Consider the following 17,197-nt stretch of genomic DNA (forward strand, 5'->3'; position numbering starts at 1 on the left):
TGTAGGAAACTAGTAACACTTTCCTCAGTGTCCTCCTTAGTCTTCTCGGACCTGGGGAGGAAGTACTGCTCTGTGGGTCACAGAAATGGACGGGGATGAGTTGGTGGGGGAGGGGCTTTGAAGCACATTGAAGAGCTGCTTTTGACTTCCCAATAAAGGCAGTCTGCCTGTCTTGGCTCAGTTCTGCACTGAGCATCTTATTGGGCTTGGGACCCAAACTATTGGAACTTCCTCTGCCTTTGAAGAATTTGCCAGCTAGGTGGGGATTCAAGGACAGTCACACAAGATGCAGCTTCAGAATAATAATGAGGAAGCATCTCTATTAACAAGAACAGAATGACATGGTAAAAGCTTGATACACTTATGATAAATGTTTAGGGCAAGAAATGCTTATTGACAAGTCTAAACTCTGGAGTGCTGGGTAAAATTTTCTGAACGTGCTAATACCATTCATAGCTCTGTGGAAATCAAGCAGAGAGGCCCTTTATTACCAGCCCCTCCCCACCCCTCACCCCGCCCCGCCCAAACCTGCCTCTCTGCCCACTGTGTCTGTTTCTCTCCCCAAGCTGTGGTCTGGACCAGCCAGTGAAACATAATTCCAAATCCTGCCCACAGTCTTCTGTGACTTTGGAGGAAAGGCCAGAGTGTTTTCCTAGGGGAGCCCCGTGTTTTCACATTTTAAAGCAGGTACTGGTGGAGCGATGAATGGTGAAAGCTCTCTCTTTAAAAGACCGAGGGTGGCTTTAGGTGACTGCTAACTTGGGCTTTTGCGGAGGATGATGTTTACTTCACAGACTAATGACAGGGCTGGCTTTCTGGGAGTGTTGCAATGAAAAAGATTCAGACTCCACGGAACTCCTCCCTAGCAAGGCTGCTCCAGCCAGCATTACGAGGGCAGTTCCACTGAGCTCAGGATTTGGGTGTGAGACACAGCTTTCGTCAGAAGATTTTTAACCAAATGTGTGTGTGGTTTTGTCCTCTGGATAAATGTGTGGGTTCAGTAGCAGCCGTATCTCCTCGCCACATTCTCTTAGCTGGTTATGCGACTGTGAGAAGAAAAGCAAGAGCAAAACAAAAAACATAGTTGTGACTCTATATTAGTTAAAAATACACCTATGGAATTTGAAGGCACCATAGAAGTCATCTGCAAATGGGAAAAACTGAAGCCCAGAGAAGGAGAGTGCCCTGTCCAAGGTCACACAGCAAGTGAGTGGAGGAGCAAAGACTGAAACTCAGGTTTTCAAAACTGGTCCTGTTCTCTTTTCATTATTCTACTTCTGTTGACAACCATGGAGAGTTCTTTCTCCCTTTCACTGGACTCTTTTTCCTTCCCAAACCCCCCAAAGAGCCAAGATGATCCAGGAAATCGTAATTCACTTCCAAAGGCAATTTGTTGTCTGTTGGCCATGCTGTATGGCTTGCTCTTTCAATTAAGTTTTTCAACATTTCCTATGAAAGCATGCAAATTACCACTGATTCTAAATAAATCAATTTAGGTATTCAGGGCTTATAAATATAGAGAATCTTGCTTTCCCTCTCATTCTTTCTTTCTTCCCTGGCTTTCTTCCTTGCACCGCCTCCGTGAAGATACTTTTTTTTTAAGACACAAATTTTGGCGAAAGCCTTAATATTTTTCTTCCTTCTCAATTTTTATATTATCGTTGTTATAATGACAAATGTTATAATAGTTTATATTTTGCAGATTGTTTTAGTGCATGATTTGCAGTGTCACTTTCTCAAGATTTCTAAGGAGAAGGAGGAGGGTGCAGATAGGACTAGGGAGAGAGACTTTGGAAAATGTGGGCAGGGTGTTTGTGAATGTCTGGGCAGTGGAATATTTTTGCGGCATGGTGGGTGTTTTGAACTCTCTGGAAGCTAACAAGCAAGCTCCACACATACACTGGATGGAAGTCCTCCAGACTTTGGGCAACACAGAAGCTTTTCAGAGATCTGAACTGCGTCCAAGTCAAATTACGGCCCAGTGTGCTAGAGCAAAGGGGAGGCAGAGTGGATCAGAAGGAATGACACTGGTCCAGGACCCCCAGGAGACCCGGGCCCTGCACTGGTTTTACCACTAGTGCTTATTTTCCTGTCTGTGAAAAAGGATAATAATGGCTCTGACCTTGTGGAGTTGCTTTGACAATAAAAATAAAATGATACATGTAAAGTGCTGAGCCCAATGCCTGGCACATAATAAGTAGTGGTTATTTGTATGCGATGCCAATAGGCTTCTGGAGAACGGACAGTCAATTAGGGAAGGTCCCACTCGGGCTGTGAGGCACCGAGGCTACAGCCACAGGCTTCAGAGTTAGACACAGATGGGTTTAGATCCCAGCTCCAGCATTTTCAAGCCGCGTGATCCTGAGCAAGTGACCTAACTTCTGCCAGCCTCAATGCCCATCTCACAGGGTCAGTGCATGGATTAGTGACGCAGCCCACGGAGAGCCCTGGCTTAGTGCCTTGCACGTAGTAGGTGCTCAATAAATGGTGGTTATTGTTTCAGGTTCTTAGAGAAGGGGCCATAAGAAATTGGCAGAGTGAGGCAGACAAGACAGTTGTTAAACCGGGGGAGGGGGTGTTGAAAGAAACTGGGAGAGCAAGATCAACCCCTTTGGGGCCCATCTTAGTTTTCTCTGGTTGCCATAACAAATTACCATAAACTTAGTGGCTTAAAACAATGGCGATGTATTCTCTCATAGTTCTGGAGGCCAGAAGTCTGAAATCAGTATTGCTGGGCTGAAATCAAGGTGTTGGCGGGGCCATGCTCTCCAGAGACCCTAGGGGAGAATCTGTTCCTTGCCTCTTCCAGCTTCTGGTGGCTGTTGACATTCTTCGGTTTGCTGCTGCCTCTCTCCAATCTCTGCCTCTGGCTTCACAGGGCCTTCTCCTTTGTGTGCGTGTGTGTGTGTGTGCATGTGTGTGTGTGTGAAATCTCCCTAGGATTCTCTCCCATAGGGACACTTGCACTAACATTTAGGGCCCATCTGGATAATCCAGGATAATCACTCCACCTCAAGATCATTAATTTAATCACTCTGCCAAGACCCTTTTTTCTTATAAGGTAACATTTGCAGGTTCTAGGGATTAGGACCTGATCTCTGGGGAGTCATTATTCTGCCTAACAGGGGACCTAAGGCGCCAGTGGTCGGGAGACGATTCTGGTTTGCCTTTCCCTGGAGTGACATGGCAGGGACGGGAGCGTGATGAGAGGAGGAGAGCTGTCACCAGGGAAGAGGCAAGACAAAGCAGGGCAGAGCAGAAATGTGGGGGAGGCTGGTGGGGACCAATGGCAATAGGCAGGGTGACATCAGCAAAGCCGTGGGGCAGAGTAGAGCTCAGTACCAACATCTGGGTAGGGGCATGTTAATGGCCTCCAGGAAAAAGCATGAGTTACTTGGACACCAGGCCAGGGGAAGGAGGAGACCAAGGCCTGGCTGATTGCACTGCTTGGGCTCAGAGCCATGGTGGGCTGCACTGGGAGCCTCCTGGGAGCCTTTCCTGGACCTGAAAGCCCGTGCCCAACCTCTCTCAACTGGGCTCAGCTGGGCCACAATGAATAGGAAACAATCCCTGTCCTTGACGAATTCACATCTTAGTGGGGGAGACAAGCATATCTCCATCTTCACAGGGCTCTCTTCCCTTTGTGTCTTCTCCAGGTGTCTCTCCTCCATATCTCTTATAAAGATACTTGGTCCTTGAATTTAGGGCCCACCTGAATAATCCAGGATGGTCTCATCTCTAGGTCCTTAACTTGATTACATTTGCAGGGACTCTTTTTGCAAATAAAGTCACATTCACAGGTTCCAGGATGTGGACATACCTTTTGGAGGCCACCATTCAACTCACTACACCTCCCCTGTCAAAATTTACCTGTCCTATGCTTCATTCCTTCAGGTCCCAATGAGATGTTAAATATTTTGAGCAAAATTGTTGATGATTTAATGTGTTACCTCTCTGTTTTATCAGAGAACTCCTAGAGACATAACGCCTTTGTCAAGAGAGTAGTTCTCTAGGAGCTGAAATTTCAGGCTCTACTCTGGCCTCTTTTTAGCTTTGAGAAAAGGCTCTTTTATCAGCAGCCCTCCCATCAGGACACAACTTACTGTGAATTTGCCACTTTGACCCAATCACAGGAAATCGTGGGAGAGTTGAAAGTGCTGTTTCACCATTTCATCTCCTCCTGGCTTTCTTTTCTTATTTCTTTTGCTTCTTTCTATTCCTAATCCTTCCCTTTCAAACCAGGTAATAGTAGCCCTGCACTGTGCTAAGTAATTTACAAGCATTTTACTTAATCCTTGCAACCTTCCTAAGAGGTGGATATCATCAGTATTGCACTTTGCAGAAGAAAACATTGAGGCTTAGAGGTTAAACGGCAGAGCCAGGACTTAAACACAGGCTCTCTCTTGCCCCAAACCCCATGCTCTTAACGACACTCCTGAGGAAGCCCCTGCAGACCTTTGAATAGCCTTGCTCTCAGAACTGGGCTGTCAGAAGCATGATGGGAGTGGTCAAGGGAACCGTGGTGGAGGGCACTGGCTCTGCTTCCAGAAAGCTAGGATGAAGGAGTGTGATGGTTGACCCTTGGGGTCGAGAGTGTGTAAGTGTATTTATTAGTGCCACCATGACTGGGAGACCCCCTTCTTTTTAGGAGTGAGCAGTCTCAAATCAGCAAAACTGAGAAGGACAAATATGCAAAATGACCCAGCAAAATCCTCCCCAGTGTTTTCCTATGAGCAAAGGGAGAGGGAAGAATGAGGAAGAAAATACTATTGAGAAAACAAACAAGTCTAGCTTCTGGTAAGGTGGGGATGCCTTTAACAGCCATGAGGGTATTAGATCATGCGCTTGTCCCACCCGCAGCAGAAACAGCATTTGCCCCAGTGATGGTCTGTCACACTAAACTGCCTTAAGTCCCAGGAAGGAAGGAAACTAACGCTTATTTGATCATGTAGATTTTCAGACTATTTCCCTTGCATTATTTTACTGAATCTTGAAAATACTCTTCTGAGGAAGATGTTACTACCCTCATTTTACAAATAGGACAATGGGGCACGAAGGGCGTTAAGTGGTTTGCCCAAGGTCACTCAACTAGTCAATGGCAAAGCCATGATTTGAGCTTGCGTCTTTTGACTCCAATTTCAGAGTTCTGTTTTATATTGTAGTTCCACGTTGATTATAACACTTTGGCAATGCTCAGTTGCCTGTTCAGGTGTGAAGAAGGAGCCACTTGTCTCATAGCAAGTTGAAATCAGGAAACATAGAAAGTCGTGATCCCTTTCCCAACCCCACATTCCTCCTTATCTCTCAGCCGGACTTTGTCCACCTCTGCCTAGAAAACTCCTTCTTGAACTTAAGACCCACCTCAAATGTCTCTTCTCTTTGAAAATTTCTAGATCTACCACCCTCTGGCTCCAGGTAGAGTAGCTATTGTTTTATATATGTTCCCTCAGACCCCTATAGATATGTGCATTACTAACAGAACACTTTTAACATCCCTGCCTCCCCCACTAGAATGTGAACTCATCAGACTGTCCTATTCATTGTGGCCCAACTGGGCACAGTTGAGAGAGGCTGGGCACGGGCTCTTGGGTCTGAGGCTCCCAGTGCAGCCCACCATGGCTCTGAGCCCAAGCAGTGCAATCAGCCAGGCCTTGGTCTCCTCCTTCCCATGGCCTGGTGTCCAAGTAACTCATGCTTTTTCCTGGAGGCCATTAACATGCCCCTACCCAGATGTTGGTGCTGAGCTCTACTCTGCCCCACGGCTTTGCTGATGTCACCCTGCCTATTGCCATTGGTCCCCACCAGCCTCCCCCACATTTCTGCTCTGCCCTGCTTTGTCTTGCCTCTTCCCTGGTGACAGCTCTCCTCCTCTCATCACGCTCCCGTCCCTGCCATGTCACTCCAGGGAAAGGCAAACCAGAATCGTCTCCCGACCACTGGTGCCTTAGGTCCCCTGTTAGGCAGAATAATGACTCCCCAGAGATCAGGTCCTAATCCCTAGAACCTGCAAATGTTACCTTATAAGAAAAAAGGGTCTTGGCAGAGTGATTAGATTAACGATCTTGAGATGGAGTGATTATCCTGGATTATCCAGATGGGCCCTAAATGCTACTGCCAAGTGTCCCTATGAGAGAGAAGCAGAGGGAGACTTCAGAGAAAGAGAGAAAGAGGGCGGGAGGAGGGGAGGAGGAGGAGAAGGCCCTGAGAAGCCCAAGACAAAGACTGGAGAGATGCAGCCACAAACCAAGGAATGTCAACAGCCACCAGAAGCTGGAAGAGGCAAGGAAGGATTCCCCCTTCCTTACAGAGCCTCTGGAGGGAGTGTGTCCTGCTGACACTTTGATTTTGGCCCATCAACACTTATTTTGGACTTCTAGCTTCTACAACTGTGAGAGAATACATTCCTGCTGTTTTAAGCCACCAAATTTGTCACAGTTCATTCCAGCAGCCGGAGGAAACTAAGCCAGGATTTAGGAAGGAGAGAGAGGAAGGCCTTACTGTGCGCTTGCCAAACTGTGCTCTAGGCTCTGAGCACAAGGCGGTGGGACCCCTGCCCTCACGGTGTTTCCAGTCTGTGGAACTGCACCAGCCCTCAGCCTGTGTCTTGGACTCTGTCCTTGCTGTCACTCACACTTGGATCTGGCAGGGGCATTGCAGACATCGAGTTCTGACCTTAACCAGGACCTTAACTTGTTCTACTTGTTTCCAGCTTTGGCTCTTTCTTGGTCCTTGCTCCTCTTCCATCTGCTCCTTTTCTTTCCAGGGCTGGCGCTTGCTCCTGCTACAGGTTTGCCCCAGCCTGGCATTTTGGATCAGTGACGCTGACCGCTCCAGCCAGCCGGCACCCCGTCGTGGACCCATCCGCAATTTGTGATTCTATTTTCTGACTTCGTCTCCTAACATCCTGCTTCGCCTTCTGAACATAGCTTCACAGTTGTTCTTTGGATTTAACCGCTGCACTTGCTCTGTTGGTTCTGCTCCAAATTCAAAAGGTCATTAGTAATTTACAGCTATTGACCTGCCCCACTTTCCTGGATCTAGGATGGTGGAGGTACCCAGAGCAGGTTAAAGAAGGCCGTAAGGAAGTGGACAAGATTTCTATGTTATTGTGATCTTGAGATGAATGCCAGCCCCGTCGACTGACAGTTTAATTGTCATGGTGCTTCCAAAGGAGGAAACACTTGGCTGGCTTCTTTTTTATACACTGGGGTTTAAGTCAGGTTAATAATTCCTCTTTGTAGACTTTAAATAATCTCTTTCAAAGATCTCATTCAAAGCAATCTGTTTATTTTGGTGTGTCTAACGCAAGGATCAGCACATACAACTCTCCACAACTTTCTCCTGGGTTCATTTTTCATTCTTCTCTTGCCTAGTAAAGGTAGAAAAGGGTGAAAGGGAACATTTGCAGTGTCTAAACCAAAAGAATATGTGTCTGAGGTTTTTAATAATCAAATGCATCTCCTTTTAGAACATTGGGTACTGGAGGGCCCTGAATGTATCTTTGTGTTTATTTCTCCACAGTGCTTTGTAGCAAAGGAGTGGGAATGTGGAGGAGGATGGGAGAAGCGAGCTGACTGTTACTGAGTGCCTTTAAGTGTCAGGCATTGAGGTAGGTACTTTATAGATATTATCTCATTTAAGGCTCACAACAATCTTCAGAGTTAGGTACTATTATCCCATTTTATAGATGAGGAAATTGAGACAGAAAGCTCACGAGACTTGCCCAAGGTCACGCAGTTGGGATTGGGAGCTGGAACTTGAACCCACATACTGACGCAGGTATTTAATGCAAATAGAATAATAGTCATGAAATGCTTTTTAGAAATCAGCTAGCAACGTAGCCCAAAACCCTTGAGGCATTGTACGTCTTTGCTAGAACAAGGGCTGACATGGGCTTTAAAAACCTTGAATTTCTTTCTTAATGGAGGCTTATAAGCATAAAAAGAACCACAGTCGTAGCTGGAGGTTGCCGCCTGCAAGTCTGCTTTTTTAGACTGTGTCTTGCATTAATTAACATTCCCAGAACTCTTTGAGATAGAAAGATAAGAGATGTCATAGGCGTGACAAGTATGACTATAACTCTGCCTAAAAAGCAAGGAAACATTCCAGGGACATCTCCAGGGCCTGGCTGATGCAACGGCCCGCATGGTATAGAGAAGCCCCTGTGCTTGGAATCAAGCATCTTCCCTTTGGAGAGGCATCAAAGTGAAATTCTGCAGGGAGATTTCAGTGCCAGAAGGTTCTCACCCTCACTAAAATATAAATGGTCTTTGGAGGTATTAGTGGTTATCTGTTACTTTCACCTGGGTGGGAAGGAATTTCAGATTCTGTCCAGAGATCAGGTGGCGGGGGGCTGGGAAGGGGAAGGCTAGAGCAGGTGGGCGTACAAAAACCAGCAGCTGGAGACCAGCTCTACCCCATCCCACGTTTTGCTTGGGGTTGGTCCTCGGAATGAAACAGTATTTTAATTCTCCAGCTAAAGGCCCAGGTACAGGCACAGATCTAGGCACTAACTGCAAACAGGGATTGGAGCCTCGGAGGTAGATGGAAACTTCCAGGGAAAGAAAATAGAAGCACAAAGAATGAGCAAGGGGCAGAAAGGTATTTCAGAATTTGAGGTCAAAATGATTTCCCAGGGCTGGGGGTGAAGATAGGGAGCTAGAAAACAGCAGTGAGAGATCCACATGTGATGGGAAGAAGATTTAGAATCATCTAATGTTTTCTGATTGTCTATGACAAGACAGAAAATGCTCTGTGTTGGTGTTTTCACCAGGATAGCTCTACCCTCTGAGATGATGTTGTTATCCACTGTCCATGGGGAAGCTGAGGTCCAGAGACTAGAAGGGACGTGTCCCAGGTCATCCAGTTAGCAGGTAGGACCTGGGATCCAGGTGTGCCGACTCCATGCCTGTGCTTTTCCCACCAGCCCACAGCTGCTTCCCGTGTGCATCATTATCGAGGATCCAAGGAACCAAGACAGATGAACGAACACAGTGCAAAGAACCCAAGCTGTAGCTCCAGCAGATCTGAGTTTGAATCTTGGCTCCAACACTCATTCATTGTGTGGCCTTAGCAAGGATTTGACCTCCTCAGCCTCGTTTTCTCAAGTTATAGAGGGGGTGAGAGTTCCTGCCTCTTACATGTTTTAGAAGCCATTCATTTCACACTTACAGTAAAATGCAGATAATGATGATAAAGAAAGTCACAGTAGTTCACATGTATTGAGTAATTACTATATACCAGACACAGGCCTAAGCACCTCCCATATATTAACTTATTTAATCCTTATAACAACTCTTTTGACAGAGATTATTAGAATCCCCATATTATAGATGAGGAAACTAATGCACAGTGAGGTTAAGTACGTTGCACAAGGCTCCATAGGTAGCAACTGGGAAGTTACACTCAGTAAGAGAAGCACGGAAAAACCCCTGGGACTGGGGGTGTGCAGATCTGCATGGATTGGGAAAGAGCTGGCCTTGTGCCACCACTGTGCCTTGCTCTGTCTCTGCTCAGGTGGGAGCTTAACAGGTAATGCTGACAACAATCAGTTTCTTTTTCCAGGTCCTCCCTGCCTTGGTCATTTTCCCCAGAGGCTTCTCTGTCTATCTCCAGCCTTGATTTCCTCCTTGCTGCTTTTCAGCTGCAGCCCTTGTGACTCAGTTCACCTCTCCTACAGGCTTTCTCTCCTCAGTGAGGTCTTGACTCCATCATGCCTCATCAATCTCCACCCCGTAGAACACCCAGTTTCCTGTCTTTTGCTCCTCTGGTTTCTCTATTTCCAGGTACCCCATCACTTCCCTATCGTCTCTTCTTAGAGTCTGATCCTGGGAGGCAACTTATCCTGGCTTCAGCTCCCTAGACTTTTACTCCCAGGAGCACTTGGCCCAGTGGGAGTAGGCAGAGGCTATAGGACGTCTGCATGTCAGAGCAGAAGGAGGGAGGTTGGACGTGATTGACCTTAAGAGTACTTTAATAAAGCAAACACCGAGCTAGCATGTGCTGGGCCTAGTATAGGGAAACAGAGTCAAAGGAATGGCACCTGGAGGTCCTGGTCACCCAGACCTGAGAAGGCCATGTGGCTTCAAGTTTGAATTTCAGGGGCAAAGTTGTCAATTCAAGGCCTTGGAAAGTAAGTTGAGCCCCCACTGCTGGGCTTCTTGCTGCAATGCAACTCTCTACCCCCATTCTCTGAATTTGTCCAAGAAGCTACAGGTGGTGGCAAAATCATCTGATGATGAAAAAAAACCCCACTTTGATTACCCAAGGCAAACCTGGAAGAGTAGAGATCCAAAAAAATCCCACACTTCCAGGTCTGAAAACAGGTTAAAAGAGTAAATGGAACTTGTGACCCTACATGGCAAACAATGCTGTTCCAGCTGGGGGAGCGCAGTGCTCAGCAGCCACGGTAACTGACCAGGAACACACCCAGCTCAGCATCTCAGATACAGCCAAGGCCCTGAAGCCTTCTCTCCTGGTGATTCTGCTGCTGTTTGAAGCCCGTGGGTCCCTCCTGGAGGTGGAGCAGCCACCCCCTATCCCGGCCCCCGCAGCAGCCCGTGCTACTCTGGGCCTGGAGGAGGGAGCAACCTGACTGATTACACCCACTTCCCCAAAGCTCCTTTTAGTGCGGGCTGTTCCACTTTCCCTGTAGCTTAGCAACCTGAGCCCCTGACAGCTGATTTACTGGAAAAAAGCTTGACTTTCTGAAAACAACTTTTCTTTTTCCTTCCTTCCTTCGTTCCTTCCTTCTTTCCTTCCTCTCCCTCCCTTCCTTCCTTCCTCTCCCTTTCTTCTTCCTTCCTTCCAAATAATCAAACCTTGACTATTACAAGGTCCTTGTGAATTCCTCCCAGGGAGGCAGATTTCACTTCCTCTTGCTTGTGTGCACTCCTGCATGGACACCAGCCTTCTCCTTGGTCCTCCAACCACGTGTTTCTCCCCAAGTCCCTCCTCCATACTGTAGCCAGAGTGGTCTTTCTAAAGGTCAGTTCTGATAAGCTTCCTCTCTTGCTTAAAACTCTCCAGTAGTTCCCAGGAGAAATGTTCTCGCAGGATCCTGCAGCAACCAGCCCTGCCTATCTATTTGATGTCACCCCGTTCTTCATCACACTGTCATACCCTCTGCCTCACCAGATTATAGTTCTCTTTCTTGTCTCCATGTCTTTGCATATGCTGTTCTCTCTGCTCAGCCCTACTTCTGTTTACTTAGCTGTGAAATATTCTTTAAGATCCAGCTTAAATACCAGCTCCTCTTTGAACCTTCCCTGATGGCTCTCCAGGTAGAACTGAACATCCCTTCCTCTGCTTCGGTGGGTTATATATGGCCCTCTACTGCAAAAGTCTGTTTATGTGGGATTGTCACTAGACTGTGAACTCCTGGAGGCAGGGAGTAGTCTCATTCTCCAACGTGTCCCCAGAGCCCAGCACAGTGCCTGACACACAGAGTGCAATCCATATGTGATCAAATGAGCGAATGAGGAATATTGGAAGGAAGGAAGGAAGGAAAGGAGGGATAATGGGAGGGAGCAAGAAAAGAGGGAAGGAAGGAAGCAAGGAAGGAATAAAGGAAAGAAGGAGTATGTGATAGAAACAAGCGAGTCTGAACATCCAGAAGCCAACATCCAGGGAAGTGGGGAATGAAGGCCAGAATGACATCTGGCCACCAGGATGAAAGCAGCTTCTCATTGATGTGCAGGCCCCAACCTTGTGGATCAAAGGCAAATAAAGGTGGGCTTCTGGAGGCCTGGCACAAGTACATGGTACCAGCTGAACCCATTTGCTCTTACATCTATTCCTTGCCTATTTCTTGCTCTGCTCTGAACCACAGGGAGGCTGACCACTGAAGGCTTCATGTCAGTGGCTTCTGGGTGGGTTTGACCAATGGGAGGTGTTGGTGGGAAGCTGGAGGGAGGGAGGAGGGGAAAAGCTAGGGTACTTTTCCCTGTCTCTCTAGTGGCATTTCTGACAGTGACTGTTTCTGGGTCTCTGGTTCCTGCCAGATAGACCTGCTACTATTCCGGCTTTTGGTGGGTGACCCTGGCCCCTGGGCTCAGGTAATTCTGCTTCTCCTTCTCCTTGTGCACCCAGCCCTTGAAGGGGTGAGCATTACTTCCGGCTGCTTGGGGTTGCCTCATCATCACCTGGTAGATTTCCCAACTCCGCAGTCACTCGTGTAACCAATTCTCTGTATTAAATCTCCCTTGTTGTAAGTATTCAGAGTGGTTTCTCCTTTCTAGGTTGGACCCTGACTAATATACCAGCTTAGTTAGTGACTGTACTTTAGAGAGTAAGGTCACTGATGTTTATCTTGGAGGAGGTGGTGTATTTCTTTTTGTATTTTTCCAGTTAATTATGGGGCAAGGTTGTGTGTGTATGAACAAACCAGCTGGATACATTTGTGTGGTCTGCCAGACCACATTGTTGCTCAGTTTGAGCTCTGAGGGCTCTCTGTGCAAGTTCTGCATAGGCAACATGCCCTCTGGACTTCAGAGACTCTGCATGACCCCTGCCTGCAGCCCCAGCCCTGGTGAGAAGACAGGAGTCGGGTCTCAGCCCCTGAGTTCCTGTTGGAAAAGTAGCATAAAGAAGGATGTTGGGGAAGCCAGGAGCTGGTGAAAGGAGAGACTGAGAGGCATGAAGAAGGAAGGAAAGGAAGGGGAAAGAGAGAATGGAACAGGTGTATCCGTGTGTTGCACAGCGTCTCTACATAGAAGGGCTCAATGGGTATTTGCTGAATGAATGAAAGACTAGAGGAAGTAGACGGAACAAGTAGAGAGTGTGGGTAGTACTGGCAAAGACCAAGCGGACCTTTGTCTCCATTCCTGCTGCTGTCACCCTGCTTCAGGGCTTCCAAACAGGTCACCTATGACAACAGCCTCCTAACTGTTTTCCTGGCCTCCAGTCTTCCTGAGCACTGCTTCAGTGGTCTTTTCCAAAAATCACAATCTCAGTTGCTTGAGCCTAAATGTGTTAGTGGCTCCTGGATGAGTAGTGATTAAATTCTGTCGTGTACTTGTGAGCCTCATCTTCTACTTTACTACCCTACTTTCCACCTGGACTCTTCACAGTGTTCCCCACTCCTGGAACGTGTAGGGGGATGGACATGTCCTTACCCTCAGACCTGCTCCCTAAACCTGCTTCCTCGGTTTTCATCTTTGTCTGTTTGAGGCCTGGGATGCTACCGTGACTTGGGACAGGGTTGGGGAACAGAAAGTTGGGTAACTAAACTCACATCTGGCCCTTGACCCCACCTCCTGCTCTCCCTCTCCCCATAATTCCTTTCGGCTCTTGAAGAGCCTGGGTGGGACGGCGGTCCCACTGCAGCAGCCTGGAGGTCACTCAGAGGTTCTCACACGCCGGGCTCCTGAGAGAGAATGGGTGGGGAGCCAGGTTGTTAGTGCCAAAAGGGCCAGCTCCCCAAGCAGGCTTTCTTCCTGCTCAGAGAGGTCTCACCGTGCCTGCTGCCAAGCTGTGTATGCCAGAGCAGATGTACAGACTGGCTCTGTGTGAGTGAGAAGACAAATGAGCATGTCAAATGTGCTTCCCCATAGCCTGGCAGGGTAGGCTGGGACTGCATGGGAAGCCAGGCTGGGACTGGAAGATTTTTGCTGACTTTGCTGGAAGAGCTGGAAGACACCTACTTCAACCACGCCACTCGAATTCAATCCAATTAACATTTGCAGATTCCTGTGACACGACATGGTGGTTTTGATTTGCACAGACCTGGGTGTGAATCTTTGCTCTGTTGCTTACCTGCTATGCAGGCAAATTACTTAATCTCTCATTTTCCTCATCTGTAAAATGGACTAATAAATACTCTCCTTATAGAGTACCAAGTATTTTGCACCCGATAATGCTTCAATAAAAGGACACTATTATTATTACTGCTATTTATTAATTTATTATTTGACACCTCTTGGGGCTAACTCTGCTTGGCCTCCAGGCTACAGGTAAAGGCACAGAGATGAATAAGAGCCTGTCAGTACTTTAGGGAGCTGACAGTCTAGAGCAGAGGTGGGCAAACTACAACCGATGGGTCAATTCTGGCCTAGTGCCTGTTTTTGTAAATAAAGTTTTATTAGAACACAGCCATGTCCATTCACTTACATACCATCTATGACAGTTTTCATGCTCTAATGGTGGAATCAGGTAGTTGCAACAGAGACCATATGACCCACAAAGTCCAAAATATTTATCAATTCGATCTTTATAGAAAAAGTTTTGCTGACCCTGGAGAGGAAGATAGATATATAATCAGGATGAAGCCTGTTGCAGGAAAGGTATAAATCATCTAAACTGACAGCCCAGAAAAAGAGACAAGCAATTCTGACTTGAGTGGGCAGCAGGGTTTTTAAGCCAGGCCTTGAAGGCTAAGAAGGAATTTGATTCCCAGAGTCTGGGAGTGGGGAGAGGTGGGAATGGATATGTCAAGAAGGACCATGGGAGTTTTAAAGGGATATAGTGCATATGAGGATGGAAGGGACTGGAAATTAAATGGCTAGTTCTCTTTCGAGTCAGAACTTGAACCTGGCTCAGTGCCTTGTAGAATTTACATCACCTTATATTTAGATGGCATTCCATAAAATACAAAATGCATTAACAAATACTATCTTATTTTATCCTCACAACCACATTGGGAGGTAGGTATTACTAGCCTGATTTTACAGAAAAGGGACATTAAAATGATTAAGAATCACTCAGCCAAGAAGTGACATTGCTGGGCCTTGATCCAGGGGTGGGGTCTATGACCATGGCTAGGACGCAAAACCAGTGCAGGTTGGAACTGTCACAGGAATATGTCCGATTACCTGGTGCCTGATGTAAATGACAGGCCTAAAAACATAGGTAGGGTGACCTCAGGCCTTCATACCCTCTGGGTCATTCAAAATTCAATATGTCTTTAGTAAAGATCTGTTGTGTATGTGCACAGAGATAGATGCTGAGAGAAAAGCCCAGGGAAGCATAAGACAAGATCATATTGGTGTCCAAGGGCTGTAGGTTTAAGAGGGCATAACCCTCAAAGTCCCATAACGGCATGAGGCCATGTGTGCTGAGTGACCAATGTGTGGTGCTAATGACAAGGGCACAGGAGTTAGAGGCTGTTTCAGGAAGGCTCCATAAAGGGTGTGGGGCTGGAGCTGGGGTCTGGCTAAGCCGATGCCATGGATTAATTCGGGTGGCCATGTGCTCACATTGCAAAATTCTCATAAAACTATAGAACCTCAGAGATGGAAGGGACTCTAGTTCTTCCTATCAGTTTACAGATGGGAAAACTGAGTCCCAAAGAAAGACTGAGTTGCCTAATAAGTATGATATGGACTCAAACCCAGGTTTCTCTTTGAAGTTCAGGCCTCTTTCTATGGTCCTGTTTTGTACCGTTCCTCTGAATTAACCCCATAGCCTTTGGCTTTTCCTTTTCAAATCTGCCCTATAGAGTGCTCATAAATGAATACTTCAAAAACTCCAGTGGTGCATGCCACTCTTCTTGCTCTCCTCTCCCTACCTGCCGTTTTTAATATCTCCTGGCTTCCTTCAGGATAAAGATCAAGACTTAGCTTGAGAGGCTGTCAAGGATAATGGATAAGAATGTGAGAACTGGTATCAAACTCTGGGTTTGAACCCCTGCTCTACTACTTAATCACTGTGTGACCTGGACAAGTAATATAAGCATTCTGTGCTTTAGTTTCCTTGTCTTTATAGTGGAAGTAATCATAGTAACTACTCAGAAGGTTGTAAGGAATAAACAAGATAATTCATGAACAAAACACAGATTAGTGTCTGGTACCTAGTAGGTACTCAATAAAAGTTAGCTAAATTATTGTTATTAGCCTGGTATTTATCTGCCCCTGTAATTGTACTCCAGCCCATTTCTCCAATCTGGCCTCCCAAAACAAGCCTACTTAGTGTCTCTTATTAGCTATGTGCCGTTGTGTCTCTTGAACTCTCCTGTCTGTTCCCCTTGCTTTCCCTGCATTAACCTCACACTCTTTCTACTTATCTAAGTCTACCTGTCTCCTACTGGATGCCCTTGAATCCCAGGCTCCGGTGCCATTATCCATCTTGTATGTCCACATCTAACAGTTCCAAGGGGGCCAGGGGTTCTCGGTTCACCTAGCACTTCACATCAGCTTTTGCACATGGCAGGCAGGCACTCATCCAATATGTCTTCGTTTATTGAGCACCTACTATATGAAGAGAACTTTGCTCGACACTAGGGATACAGGACTGAGGAGCCCCGTCTCCAACCTCACAGTGTGGTGGGAGATGCAGACTCATAGCCAAGTGCTCAGCACTGGAATGGAAGTGAGACTGCTGCTCAGGGGAGCCCATGGAGAGGGGACTAACTGGTACAGGATGAATGTTTGAGGGCGATGACAAACAAGGGTGATGGAACTGAAGAGGGCGATTCTAGAGTCATGATACCAGAAGAGGAGAGATGTAGGCACTGAAGGACAGGGAGGAGTTCAAGCTGATTCTGGGATTTCCAGCCTGCACAACTGATGGCATCTGTCTGAGACATACCCGAGCCTGGTCAGGGCTGCCACGAGCAGGGAAATGTGTGACAACACAGGACCCAGCTGAAGGGCGATCTGTTACTCCAGCTTGGTAAAGGCGGGATCCCAAGTCTGTGGCTGGGAATAGCAAGAAGATTGACAGCCAGGGAAGAAGGTCCCTCTGTGCATGGCACTGGAGGGGGTGGCCTGAAGAAGAGGGACAGCAGCAGCAGCAAGGCCAAAGGGTAACAGGCCTGGGTAGGGGGTAGGGTGGTTTGGGAGTGAATTCTGAGAGTGCCCATTGCTCAGAGTCACTGAGCACTTGGGGCCCACGGGTGGGATTTCAAAGGCCCCACTGGCACTGGGCAGTGTTGTTGGCAGAAACAGAGAAGTCCAGGGGGAGGAGAAAGGTTTCACTTTGGGATTTGAGTTTGGAAAAGGAATTGGGGTACTTTGGGGGCAATAGCATGCTGACTCTGATGCTAACTGCATGTACAAGCACCAATGCCCAGAGGGCTGTTGGGAAATAGGAACTTGAGTTTTTGGGTCAACAACTTTGAAGTGATGATTGGAACTGTGGTGATAAACCCATCCTCTGAGGGAGAGACCATCAAGGAGGGAAGAGGGCCTGAGAGACTGGGGGGCTGGAGGAGGAAGCACCGGTGGAGAGGTCACAGGAGGTGGGATCAGAGAGGTAGGAT

General features: G+C 47.2%; 1 long non-coding RNA gene across 1 annotated transcript; it reads left to right on the forward strand.

Annotated features, from left to right (window-relative positions):
- Nucleotides 1-698: 698 nt before the first annotated feature.
- Nucleotides 699-12,212, forward strand: LOC124238991 (uncharacterized). The gene is made up of 3 exons (XR_006888471.1): nt 699-1,206; nt 7,522-7,609; nt 8,927-12,212. It is a non-coding gene; the product is annotated as an uncharacterized LOC124238991 (long non-coding RNA).
- The last annotated feature ends 4,985 nt before the right edge of the window (nt 12,213-17,197 follow it).

The sequence above is a fragment of the Equus quagga genome, chromosome 5 (assembly GCF_021613505.1).
Source record: "Equus quagga isolate Etosha38 chromosome 5, UCLA_HA_Equagga_1.0, whole genome shotgun sequence".
In the NCBI taxonomy this organism is placed as follows: domain Eukaryota; kingdom Metazoa; phylum Chordata; class Mammalia; order Perissodactyla; family Equidae; genus Equus; species Equus quagga.